The sequence below is a fragment of the Cherax quadricarinatus genome, chromosome 43 (assembly GCF_038502225.1).
Source record: "Cherax quadricarinatus isolate ZL_2023a chromosome 43, ASM3850222v1, whole genome shotgun sequence".
NCBI lineage: Eukaryota > Metazoa > Arthropoda > Malacostraca > Decapoda > Parastacidae > Cherax > Cherax quadricarinatus.
In genome coordinates this window covers 17540051-17554143 of record NC_091334.1, presented here as the reverse complement: position 1 = coordinate 17554143, position 14093 = coordinate 17540051, and the positions used below count along the sequence as shown (strand labels likewise).

Sequence of the window (14093 nt, the reverse complement as noted above, 5' to 3'; positions counted from 1 at the left end):
TATAGAAGCAGGAATCTAATGGTTATAATCATAAGCATTGGATTAACCCGAGGCCTTCAGCTGGGTAAGCCAGTGGATAACCACAAAAGCTCCAGCTGTGGGTCATCATATGACTAAGACCTGCGCCAGGAAACACTTGTCCTGTTTCCTGACGAACCTTTCCTAACCTAACCTATATTTACTTTGTAGAAACATAACAAAGGACATCTAATAACCGTCTTCATTAGTTGCCATTTTAATATAAATACTGTACATGAGAAACTGGAAATGAGAAGTAGGTACCAGCAGTGTCCTCCCTCCCCCCCCCTCCATTTTCTACCAATAGCCAGGGTTTTTTTCAAGCTAATCAAATCAAATGACTGATAAAGATCCTCCCTGTTGGGCGAAACGTATCTCAGATAAAGATACCCAGATGTTGCACATATGTCTTATTTATCAACCTTCACTCGCTTATTTAATACTTGTCATGAATATATTCATAATAGACTCTGCTGATTGAGCTGCTGTCTGTCACCATATTTTTTTCGTTTTTTTTTTATTGCCTATGAGCCTATGGGTTTTTTTTATTATTGTATATATTGTAAATACAGTTATTGGAAATAATCTAAATCTAAACTTTGTCCTCATGACAGTGGAGAAACAGTGAAATACTCTAACACAAAAAAAATTTTAGGAAAAATCTTCCACCTTTTCAGAAAACCCCATCTTTCAAAATCTCAGTTTTTCATAATAAATTTCTACAAAACAGGATAAAGTGACTGGAAAAAACTGTGAAACAACATTTGATAATGCGAATGAAGCAATAATCGTGTCTAGAATAACCCTTGAAGAATACAATATCAGTTTGGACTAAAGTTAATTATCAGAAAAAATCAATGGGGAAGAGCCATTTCCGTAGCCTTGCTTTCGGTCATATCTAAAAGCATCAGTAGAACGAATGTTTAGCTAAATGAATGTATTATACTGCCAACTGAGAGATCGCTTTATTGAGAAATCGGTTGATGAAAGCCATTCTTCAAATTCATTATCAGCTATAGATAGAATTAGATATGTGTAAACTTTATACCAGCTGAAGAAATGGCAAAAATATTTCTAAGTTAGTTTAATATGTTTATTAAGCTCATCCCGAGGGCAGTAGTCAAATGATTATAGAAAGTACATGATGGGTCCAGGGACTGACATAACTTTTCTACTCCCAGAGCTCGGTCTTGGGCTAGGCTCGTCTGGTGATTGCATGGTCAACCAGGCTGTTGCTACTGGTGGCCCACTGGCCCACATATCTATCACAACCTGGTTAATTTACCACCTGTTGAAGACACTTGTCCAGTTTCCCCTTGTAGACTTCCACACATCCTAGTAGCGTTTCTGGTATCTTCTGGGGCCACGGACGTTGATACAATGTTTCTTTACTGTGCCCACTGCACCCTGCTTTTCACTGTGTTTATTTTGCACTTCTTTCCATATATCTCACTCTTGTATGTTGTTATGACAGTGTGCAAATTTGGGATAAGGCCCTAAATTACTTTCCAGGTATATATTATCATATTTAAGACTTTGAGGCATTCCCAGTAATTTAGATCTACTATTGGCTCTAAGCGGGCCGTAAATGATACCTGCATCTGTTCCAGCTCTGAATGGGGCCGTCAACTTTTTACTAACCAATATTCCAAATGAGAGAGAACAATCGATTTGAAAAGTGTCACCACTGACATGATTTCCCTTGTTTAGAAAGTTCTCATTATCCACCCCGTCATCCTCCTAGCTGTCGTGACCTTGGTCTTATTGTGTACTTTGAGAGAAAGGTCAGCTACATAATTACTCCCAAGCTTTTACGTGTTAATTTCGTTCTATTTGACGATCTTGAGTTCTGTATAAAGTGTCCTTTTGAGTTTTTTTTTTCCATAACTAAGCAGCTGGAACTTGCCACCATTAAACCGCGTATTGTTCTCCGCTGCCCTTGTGGGAAATCATGCTTTCATCTTCCTGTACTTTTCAGTGTGTTCTACCGAGGTTGCTTTCATGCTTATTTTAGTGTCATCTGCAAATGATGATACAAAAATGTGATGAATGTTTTTCTCTGTCTGCTATGATGTTAAGAAAGTTTTTTTTTTACCTGGCTGATGCTGGATATTGCTTTGTTTACTACTACTCTTTGTGTTTTATGTGTTTTAACCTGAAAATCCACCTGTCTACCTTTCCCGTAATGCTGAAGACCCTCACTGTGTGCAATCAATCCATGATTGCATTTGTCAATGTACCAGTACGGAGGCCTAAGGAAAAAAAATCCTCCTAGTTTCCTCTGTATAGTATCAACTAACACATATAGTAAACTCATTGTGAAACATGTTTTCTGGTGGGAACTTGCTCAGAACTTCTGGGAATTTGTGGGAGAAACGTAGGTGGGCTACGTGGGAATTTCATTTATGAAAAGTGGCAACAGTAAGATGATGATGGTTCACTGTGGCTGTGGCTGGCAGTCTTCACCTGGCGGAGGTAAAGGTGAGGTGTGTTGCTCGTGTAGCCTCCCGCTTATCACTGAACCTCTGCTCAAATTAACACTTGTGTTGCTATTACTAAGGAAGTGTTATTACTGAGGAATAAACTATGACAGCCTAACTTACAAGGTAAGTACCTGCCGATCATGTCTTCTTTCCTTCTCTGCTGTATTTTTTTTTTCTCTGAGGCTTAATAAAACTTAAGTATAAAATACGTAGTAATTTGTGGTTATTACGTGTCCCCGTATTCCCTTCCAGCTCTACCTCAATGGATGCAAAAATATAGTCCAGTGCATTTGTATATCAACGTTGAAGATCTGAAACAAATAAGGAGATATTTACAAGTTATCACATAGAAACTTAATATCTCAATTTCTCCATTGAAAATAACAAGTTAGCAACTACACAGCTCAAATTGGAACCTTCCACTAAGAAACACTGAAAGTTTTAAGCCGATCAGAAAGAGCATTTTCTAGTTATCCCACAGGGATCAATATCCCAAAATACACCAGTACCTGGAGTTCGAAGCTTCTCAGCAGTTACATTCTCTAGTTATTGGCGTTGAAGGTTTAAAGCCGATCGGATGAGGCATTCACAAATAGCATGAAAACAGGCATTTCAATTTTGAGAAAATTGGCAAATTAGTACTTAAACAGTCAAAATTAATCCGAAATTTTGAGATACACCAGCATTTAGAGAAACTAATCAGAAGAGGCATTATCCTGTTATCGCTCGAAATCCATTAATGTTTATTTATGAAATTAGCAATTTTGCATGTATAAAGCCTAAATTTATTGGGTACCCCGATTATAAGATACATCAGTAGTTAAATACTGAAGCAGTTTACCATAGGCATATTTTAAGTATTTCTCGGAAAAATACACAAGTTTAAAAATATAAGCGCAAATTTACACCTACATTCCAGTAACGATCCCAGTCCATTTAGGAAACCAAATCCGGGAATGATATATATATATATATATATATATATATATATATATATATATATATATATATATATATATATATATATATATAATTAACCACAGGGTACTGGCACAGGCCAGCAGCTGCATGAACCTTTCCTTTCTTGCAGTACAGAAGCGTTGAAAAGTTGAAGCCGATCTGCTAAGGTGTATCAACTATAATCTTGGGAGAAGGAACAGAATTAGTCATCTACTTAAAAATACCCTTTAGGTGATATCTAAGTAGCTGTCTTTATTATGGAGAAAATATCTTGAATTTTCCTTAAGTGGTCAGTACCAAGAGGAATTAAAATACGTAGCTGGCCAAGGAAAGTAATTGTTAGTGAATGTAGTATGACATACAAGTTTTCTATATTATAGTTTGGTTATTCTCTCAATATTCGTTCCCTTCAAGGTGATTTGGGGTGTACGATGCCCGCGAAGAGCTCTTGATTCAAGGAATATGAGGTATCCTCTGGTACCCAGGCATTTTACGATCCTTTTAGGTTTAGTGCTCCCTACAAACGTAATAATAATAATAACAACAACTAATCTTGCTTTCCCGTTCCTTAGATTGTTTCGTCAAGGCTTAAAATTTCTCCTCCGTGAAACTTCAAAGTATGGCAGCTGCCGCATGTCTGGCTCCCAGTTACAGCTCTTTACTGGCTGTTTTAGCTGTATCAGCTGTCCAATGAGATGTAATACATCAACTGAATTTTCTAAAAAACTGTATTATACAATACTCATGTACATGCAATTGATTGATGGCTTTGAATGAGAGTGCTGCATTTCTGTTCATACAGTGTTCAGTGTCCTATGCATGCAATGTGCAAGTTCAGTATTAGGTTATGTAATACATTTATCTCGTACAAATTAACGATAAAAGAAACGATACATGTTATACAATATACATGGTAGAAGTGCAAAGCATTAGGGGTAATTTACACATTATTATTATTGCTGGGAACGTTAAATTGATAGGCGTCCCAACTCATTTGAATGAGAGGTAATCAGATTTGATCCAAGGAAATTAACTTATTTCCAATTCTAAGGCTCTTCATGGGGATAGTTTGATGTTGAAGGGCTCTTGATCCAATGAACTCGATTTGTCCTTCTCTTCCTTGGCTCAAACCTGGTTCTCCCTTTCTCCCTCCGCCAGGTATATGTACACTGTGTATATATTGGGAAGGCTCCATAGTGTTTTCTCACCTTTCGAAATTGTATCAACCCTTTATGGTGATATATTTACATTCTGGTTGCCGCTTTCTACAGCCCGTCCTCTTAACCACAAACATCATGGCATTGTTGTAAAAACAGTCAAAAAGATAACTGATGAAGGCATCGTTAACAGTAGTTATCTGACTGTATTGCTTTATCCTCCTCACAAATTTTTTTTATCGCCTTTTATCTTGCATTTATAGTTTTTCCCTTGTGGTATAATTTATTATTTTGTATGATATAGGACAACCTAACCTAACTTAATTTAGAAATGTGATTCAAATTGTATGTTAAAAACGGGTTTCTTTCTACTACTGTATTTACATGTACACGTGTTAATACCAGTATTCAACTGGCATATAATTAACATAAATAACGGCCTTGGAAAACGTTTTTCGTTTACATTCTGGGCCCATTACAGGAGGTAATTTATTTGACAAATCCTAGATCCTGTTAATCAAAATAATTGTACTCGCCTGTGTTGGAACAGTGCTATTAAAGACATAAGACTGAAAGAACACTGCAGTAGTTCTTTTGACTCGTATTAGACAGGTCTAACACCCTACTTTGCTCAAATATTCGTTCATCCTGTATCTTCAGTGACCGCTACGCGCGAGTTTGTTTTTTAGAATAGAGCTTATGGACCTTTTTTGTTTATTTGCTGGAATAGGGCTCCTGGACCCTTCCTCGCCTGTTAGTTACAATATAACGCCTGGACCCTTCCTTAGGTGCTTGTTACAGTATAGTTCCTGGACCCTTCCTTAGCTGCTTGTTACAGTATAGTTCCTGGGCAATTCCTCACCTGTTTGTTATATCTGCTGGACTCTTCCTCACCTGTTGCAATCTAGTTCCTGGACCCCTCAGAGTCAGAAGTGAATGTTGTGTTGACAGTTCCTCGTTACGTTTTCTTTTATTTCAGCTGAATATTTTGGATAAACTATTGTATTTGGACGCGTATTCATATTTCACCCAGCAATTTTGGTAGTTTCTAGGAACTGAGTTAATGGTTGAATTCTTCTGTTTTATATGCATTGAGAGGGTCTTATATTCACAGTGCGTTGATTCATATTGTAAAAATTTATATTCTTTAGAATAAATAGTGTACATATCGGAGTAGGTAGGACGGTAGAAGTTCTTGCAAATTTTTTTTACGTACAGTTGCCTGGTTACACTTTTACGTTCATTAAAAATGATAAAATTGCCAACTGGTAGCGTGATAGTTGATGTTAAGTCCCCATATATACAACAATAATCACATACTATGTGAACGTGATCTATTAGACATCGAGTATGTGTGAATTATTGGACTGTACATATTCTGTAATCGACAGGACTCAAATATTTTGGCCTAACTTAGCTAAGGAGGTTGATGGAGCGAAATTGTTCCTCAGTAGGTCAGTGTGTCGTCTAAAATAACAGTAAATAAATCTGAAAATGTCCTAAATTTAGCAAAAGAAAAAAAAAAGTCGATGACGATAGAAAGGCAGGTTTTGTACTGCTTAATATATTGTAGTTTTATGAAGGTTGCTCTGTCAGGATAATATGTAAAACAAGACAGATGTATACAATTACATTTTATTATTATTTCCACTACTCTTATTGTCAAAAGTGCTAAACTCTTGTCGGTCATTCAGCTCAAAATTTGGAAGAGGTTGACTTAAAATATTAAGAGGTGACGAACCTAATTTTGAAGGGGAAATTATCACCACTGCTTTCACATGACTGCCTTCCAGGCCGCCTCGGATACTGGACGGTTAATTTGGACAGCTAAATTTAAACGCTATGAAGCTAAAAGTGCAATAATGAATGTTATATGTGTCTGAAAACGGAAGTGTAAGTGGCTAACACACACATACACACTGGAGGACAGGAGGGTCAGGGGAGACATGATAACGACATATAAAATACTGCGCGGAATAGGCAAGGTGGACAAAGACGGGATGTTCCAGAGAGGGGACACAGACACAAGAGGTCACAATTGGAAGTTGAAGACTCAGATGAATCAAAGGGATGTTAGGAAGTATTTCTTCAATCATAGAGTAGTCAGACCGTGGAATAGCCTAGAAAGTGACGTAGTGGAGGCGGGAACCATACATAGTTTTAAGGCGAGGTATGATAAAGCTCATGGGGCAGGGAGAGAGAGGACCTAGTAGCAATCAGCGAAGAGGCGGGGCCAGGAGCTATGAATCGACCCCTACAACCACAAATAGGTGAGTACAAATAGGTGAGTACACACACACACACACACACACACACACACACACACACACACACACACACACACACACACACACACACACACACACACACACACACACACACAGGAAGGGCTGTGGGAAGACAGCACAGAAGGGAACATCAAGAGGGAATGTACCAACAAGTGTTGGATGACATACGAACAACTGAGGAGGTGAAGAAGCTCTTAAGTGACCTTGACACCTCAAAGGCGATGGGACCGGACAACATCTCCCCATGGGTCGTTAGAGAAGGAGCAGAGATGCTGTGCGTGCCTCTAACCACAATCTTCAACACATCCCTTGAAACTGGGCAACTACCTGAGAAATGGAAGACAGCTAATGTAGTCCCCATATTTAAGAAAGGAAACAGAAACGAGGCACTAAACTACAGACCTGTCTCTCTGACATGTATTGTGTGCAAAGTCATGGAGAAGATTATCAGGAGGAGAGTGGTCGAACACCTGGAAAGGTACAAGATTATAAATGAAAACCAGCATGGGTTCATGGAAGGCAAATCTTGTATCACAAACCTCCTGGAGTTTTATGACAAGGTAACAGAAGTAAGACACGAGAGAGAGGGGTGGGTAGATTGCGTTTTCCTAGACTGCAGGAAGGCCTTTGACACAGTTCCCCACAAGAGATTAGTGCAGAAGCTGGAGGATCAGGCACATGTAAAAGGGAGGGCACTGCAATGGATAAGGGAATACCTGACAGGGAGGCAGCAACGAGTCATGGTACGTGAAGAGGTATCACAGTGGGCGCCTGTTACAAGCGGGGTCCCACAGGGGTCAGTTCTAGGACCAGTGCTATTTTTGATATATGTGAACGACATGATGGAAGGAATAGACTCTGAAGTGTCCCTGTTCGCAGATGACGTGAAGTTGATGAGAAGAATTAAATCGGACGAGGATGAGGCAGGACTGCAAAGAGACCTGGACAGGCTGGACATGTGGTCCAGTAACTGGCTTCTCGAATTCAATCCAGCCAAATGCAAAGTCATGAAGATTGGGGAGGGGCAAAGAAGACCGCAGACAGAGTATAGGCTAGGTGGACAAAGACTACAGACCTCACTCAGGGAGAATGACCTTGGGGTGACCATAACACCGAGCACATCACCGGAGGCACACATCAACCAAATAACCGCTGCAGCATACGGGCGCCTGGCAAACCTGAGAATATCGTTCCGATACCTTAATAAGGAATCGTTCAAGACACTGTACACTGTGTATGTTAGGCCCATACTGGAGTATGCAGCACCAGTCTGGAACCCACACCTGGTCAAGCACGTCAGGAAGTTAGAGAAAGTACAAAGGTTTGCAACAAGGCTAGTCCCAGAGCTCAAGGGAATGTCGTACGAGGAAAGGTTAAGGGAAATCGGACTGACGACACTGGAGGACAGAAGGGCCAGGGGAGACATGATAACGACATACAAGATACTGCGGGGAATAGACAGGGTGAACAGAGATAGGATGTTCCAGAGAGGGGACACAGGGACAAGGGGTCACAACTGGAAGCTGAAGACTCAGACGAGTCACAGGGACGTTAGGAAGTATTTCTTCAGTCATAGAGTTGTCAGCAAGTGGAATAGCCTAGCAAGTGAAGTAGTGAAGGCAGGAACCATACATAGTTTTAAGAAGAGGTATGACAAAGCTCAGGAAGCAGAGAGAGAGAGGACCCAGTAGCGATCAGTGAAGAGGCGGGGCCAGGAGCTGAGTCTCGACTCCTGCAATCACAATTAGGTGAGCACACACACACACACACACACACACACACACACACACACACACACACACACCAGAGAGAGAGGGGAGGATGAGCCAGCAAGACTGGATCTTGTGTTCATCCTGAGCAGTTCAGACATTGAGGACATCACTTACGAGAGGCCCCTTGGAGCTAGCGATCATGTGGTTCTGAGTTTTGACTATATAGTAGAGTTACAAGTGGATAAGGTAACAGGAACTGAAGGGGACAGGCCAAACTATAAAAGGGGGGACTACACAGGTATGAGAAACTTCCTGCAGGAGGTTCAGTGGGACAGAGAAATGGTAGGAAAATCAGTAAACGAGATGATGGAATATGTGGCAACAAAGTGCAAGGAGGCAGAGGAAAGTTTTGTTCCCAAGGGAAACAGAAATAATAGGAAGACCAAAACGAGTCCTTGGTTTACCCGAAGGTGTAGGGAGGCAAAAACTAAGTGCAACAGAGAATGGAAAAGGTACAGGAGGCATAGGACCCAGGAAAACAAGGAGATTAGTAGAAGAGCCAGAAACGAGTATGCACAGATAAGGAGGGAGGCCCAGCGACAGTATGAAAACGACATAGCATCGAAAGTCAAATCTGACCCGAAACTGCTGTATAGCCACATTAGGAGGAAGACAACAGTCAAGGACCAGGTGATAAGGCTGAGGAAAGAAGGTGGAGAACTCACAAGAAACGATCAAGAGGTATGTGAGGAGCTCAACACGAGATTTAAGGAAGTATTTACAGTAGAGACAGGAAGGACTCTGGGGGGACAGACCAGATGGGGACACCAGCAAGGAATACACCAACAAGTGTTGGACGACATACATACAGATGAGAAGGAGGTGAAGAAACTGCTAAGGGACATCGATACCTCAAAGGCAATGGGACCGGACAACATCTCCCCATGGGTCCTTAGAGAGGGAGCAGATATGTTGTGCGTGCCACTTACCACAATCTTCAACACATCCCTGGAAACTGGGTAACTACCTGAGGTATGGAAGATGGCAAATGTAGTTCCCATTTTTAAAAAAAGGAGACAGAAAAGAGGCACTAAACTATAGACCTGTGTCATTGACGTGTATAGTATGCAAAATTATGGAGAAGATTATCAGGAGGAGAGTGGTGGAGCACCTGGAATGGAACAAGAGTATAAATGCCAACCAGCACGGATTCACGGAAGGCAAATCCTGTGTCACAAACCTTCTGGAGTTTTATGATAAAATAACAGAAGTAAGACACGAGAGAGAGGGGTGGGTTGATTGCATCTTCTTGGACTGCAAGAAGGCCTTTGACACAGTTCCTCACAAGAGATTAGTGCAGAAGCTAGAGCATCAGGCGCATATAACAGGAAGGGCACTGCAATGGATCAGAGAATACCTGACAGGGAGGCAACAACGAGTCATGGTACGTAATGATGTATCACAGTGGGCACCTGTGACAAGCGGGGTCCCACAGGGGTCGGTCCTAGGACCAGTGCTATTTTTGGTATATGAACGACATGACGGAAGGGTTAGACTCAGAAGTGTCCCTGTTTGCAGATGATGTGAAGTTAATGAGGAGAATTAAATCTGATGAGGACCAGGCAGGACTTCAAAGAGACCTGGACAGACTGGACACCTGGTCCAGCAAATGGCTTCTCGAATTTAATCCTGCCAAATGCAAAGTCATGAAGATAGGGGAAGGGCACAGAAGACCACAGACAGAGTATAGGCTAGGTGGCCAAAGACTGCAAACCTCACTCAAGGAGAAAGATCTTGGGGTGTGTATAACACCGAGCATGTCTCCGGAAGCACACATCAATCAGATAACTGCTGCAGCATATGGGCGCCTGGCAAACCTGAGAACAGCATTCCGATACCTTAGTAGGGAATCATTTAAGACACTGTACACCGTGTATGTCAGGCCCATGCTGGAGTATGCAGCACCTGTTTGGAACCCGCACTTGATAAAGCACGTCAAGAAACTAGAGAAAGTACAAAGGTTTGCGACAAGGTTAGTTCCAGAGCTAAGGGGAATGTCCTATGAAGAAAGATTAAGGGAAATCGGCCTGACGACACTGGAGGACAGGAGGGTCAGGGGAGACATGATAACGACATATAAAATACTGCGTGGAATAGACAAGGTGGACAAAGACAGGATGTTCCAGGGAGGGGACACAGAAACAAGAGGCCGCAATTGGAAGTTGAAGACACAAATGAGTCAGAGAGATAGTAGGAAGTATTTCTTCAGTCATAGAGTTGTAAGGCAGTGGAATAGCCTAGAAAATGACGTAGTGGAGGCAGGAACCATACACAGTTTTAAGACGAGGTTTGATAAAGCTCATGGAGCGGGGAGAGAGAGGGCCTAGTAGCAACCGGTGAAGAGGCGGGGCCAGGAGCTAGGACTCGACCCCTGCAACCACAAATAGGTGAGTACACACACACACACACACACACACACACACACACACACACACACACACACACACACACACACACACACACACACACACACACACACACACACACATGCTATAAATTTAGGTAACGGGAAAACAAGTACCAGAAAGCAACTATTTTGTGTTACAGATGTGACGAGATCATTTTTGCTTTGATTTACCTATGCTGGTGAATAGGATATTTTAACAGCTGAGCATGAGAAAGACGGGGTGAAGAGAAAAGGAGAGAGTACATGGGGAAGACAGATACTGTAAGACTAAGAGTCCACATCGAGGCTGCTGAGGAGAGCTATCTACTTCTGTCTTAAGGACTGTCGTCTATTATCTAGATATTTGAAGCAAAGATAGTAAAAAGACATTCTCTCTCTCTCTCTCTCTCTCTCTCTCTCTCTCTCTCTCTCTCTCTCTCTCTCTCTCTCTCTCTCTCTCTCTCTCTCTCTCGCTCTCTCTCTCTCTCTCTCGAGATAGAGAGAGAGAGAGAGAGGGGGGGGGAGACAGAGGAGAAGGAGGAAGGAGGGAGGATGAGAAGCAGGAACTACACAACTTGGTGAAGGTGTGTGGATGTTAAGGCAACAGGTGGGAGTCAACCATATTGTGAATGTTAGTAAAAGTTAACTTGTGGAGGTGTGTTGCAGTAGAAGACAAGTCGGGTGCTTGCAACTTTCTTATTTAATATTATTGCTTGATTTACTCCTATAGTTTGCCTTTGAACTTTTTAAAAAAAAAAATTTAATACTCTGTTGCATCTATAATACCAACTATTCCTCAGAATCGTAAGTTAGTTACTCTCATATACCTACTTATAACATCACAAGTTTTTATTTATGTGCAGGTGTATTGTTCCAGTCACGGTATTGTGCCCCTTTATTTGTCCGGGTTTATTTGTATATTGTTCCAGTCACGGTATTGTGCCCCTTTATTTATGTCCTGGTTTATTTGTATATTGTTCCAGTCACGGTATTGTGCCCCTTTATTTATGTCCGGGTTTATTTGTATATTGTTCCAGTCACGGTATTGTGCCCCTTTATTTATGTCCGGGTTTATTTGTATATTGTTCCAGTCACGGTATTGTGCCCCTTTATTTATGTCCGGGTTTATTTGTATATTGTTCCAGTCACGGTATTGTGCCCCTTTATTTATGTCCGGGTTTATTTGTATATTGTTCCAGTCACGGTATTGTGCCCCTTTATTTATGTCCGGGTTTATTTGTATATTGTTCCAGTCACGGTATTGTGCCCCTTTATTTATGTCCGGGTTTATTTGTATATTGTTCCAGTCACGGTATTGTGCTCGTTTATTCTTAATGATTAGCATTTTGGGGAGCAGGTATGGTGATGAAGAATCAATCAGCAGTTTGAAAATTGCATTTATGATGCGTATATTTGTTGTGTTTGGAAGTACATTATTATTATTATTATTATAATCAAGGGGGAAGCGCTAAACCCGTAGGATTATACAGCGCCTGTGGGGGGATGGAAGGTATTCAGGGTTAATTCAGGGAACTGGAGCACAGATCCAGTTCCCTAGATCAAGAGCCCCTCACCAGCATCAAGGAACCTTCCTTGAGGGGTTTGGAAGTACAGCAGGCATATTATTTTTTTTATCCATTAATCCGTATATTATGTTCAAATTACTGCTGATTGTAAGTAATCATAATAGGAATCAGAGGACGAGCTGCATAATGTAAAGTCATACCATCCTGACCACTTGTAATACCCTAGAAACATGTGAACATGTCTCCTGGCCACTGTTACTTAATATAAATAAATTGACGTAGATAGGGAAAGGAAAGGAGCAACATTCGAGTTAGGAGAGGACGTTAGTTAGGTAAGTAAGATTTTTTTATTAAAATACAGTTATATAATTTATCATACATAGCAGCATATGTGTAAATTATCTAGGATAATACAAAAAAGTCAAAGTGACTTATTTTTCATTGGAGTCCTCGGATAGGTAAGGTTTGTCAGGAAACAGGACAAATATTTCCTGATGCGGGTCATAGTCATATGATGACCCACAGCTGGAGCTTTTGGTCATCCGACAGAGGCTTTTAGCTGGCTTACCGGTCCACCCCTTTAAAAAAATTATGGTTACAGTTATAAACATTAGATGAGGAGAGGAAGCTGCTAAATTTAGTCCTTGATCTGTCCACCTCCCCGGGCAGACGGGCTCTCCCTACACCCATGTTTTTTCTCCCCATAACTGTGAATCAGGCAAGCTGGCTGTTTTTTTTTTTTATCGATGTGATTTACGTGTGGTTACCATTAATCCAAACTGTGATTTACTATTCGTCTTTTAGGAGGAGAAATTATTTAAAAAAATCATCCCATCCTCACAAGGCCGTTCGTTTTATGCTCATCACACTGAAAGTTTTTATAAGGGAAAAAATAATCTTTTAGTTATATTATGTTAAATACACCTATGTATATTTAACTACCAATAAGCAAATAACATAAATGGGCGTTATACCTCTGGCAATTGGATGGCTTTTTCAGAATATTAGACCGTAAAAAAACAGCACGTTCTTCACGGACTTTGTGAGGACGGCTGTGTAGTCAGTCCCGGTTACTCGTTGATATTTTAAATATACAAAAAGCCAGGTGTTGAATAAATATTTCAGCTTGTATGATGTTTTCTGAGCCGGCAGCTATGGTGAAAGCTTGAAGGAGTAGTTCAAAGGTGGTCGCATGATGTTTCAAAAAATATCTTGTTTGATGATAGCTAGAGTCTAAATCTCAGATTCAAGAATATAATTTTAGAGAGATTAAAAGCAGCAGAAATGGACTGTGGAGCTAGTCAACTAAATATCTTATGTCGTATTGTATCCGTATCGTACCTTATTCTCAGTGTCTTGTCCATATTGTATCCCATCCATATAGCATCTTACCCGTATTATATCTGTATAGTATCTTATCCATATAGTGTCTAATTTATATAGTGTCTTATGCGTATCGTATCCGTATAGTATATTATCCATATATTATCTAATCCGTATAGT

At 40.7% G+C, this 14093-nt stretch overlaps 1 protein-coding gene across 2 annotated transcripts in view; it reads left to right on the top strand.

Moving 5' to 3' along the window:
* The first annotated feature begins 2485 nt into the window (after window positions 1-2485).
* LOC128694146 (uncharacterized) overlaps window positions 2486-14093 on the top strand; it is a 179979-nt gene continuing 168371 nt past the window's right edge. For both annotated transcript variants that reach the window (XM_070093626.1, XM_070093627.1), the window contains exon 1: window positions 2486-2624. The gene's annotated coding sequence lies outside the window, so the exon portion shown is untranslated. The remainder of the gene's footprint in view (window positions 2625-14093) is intronic.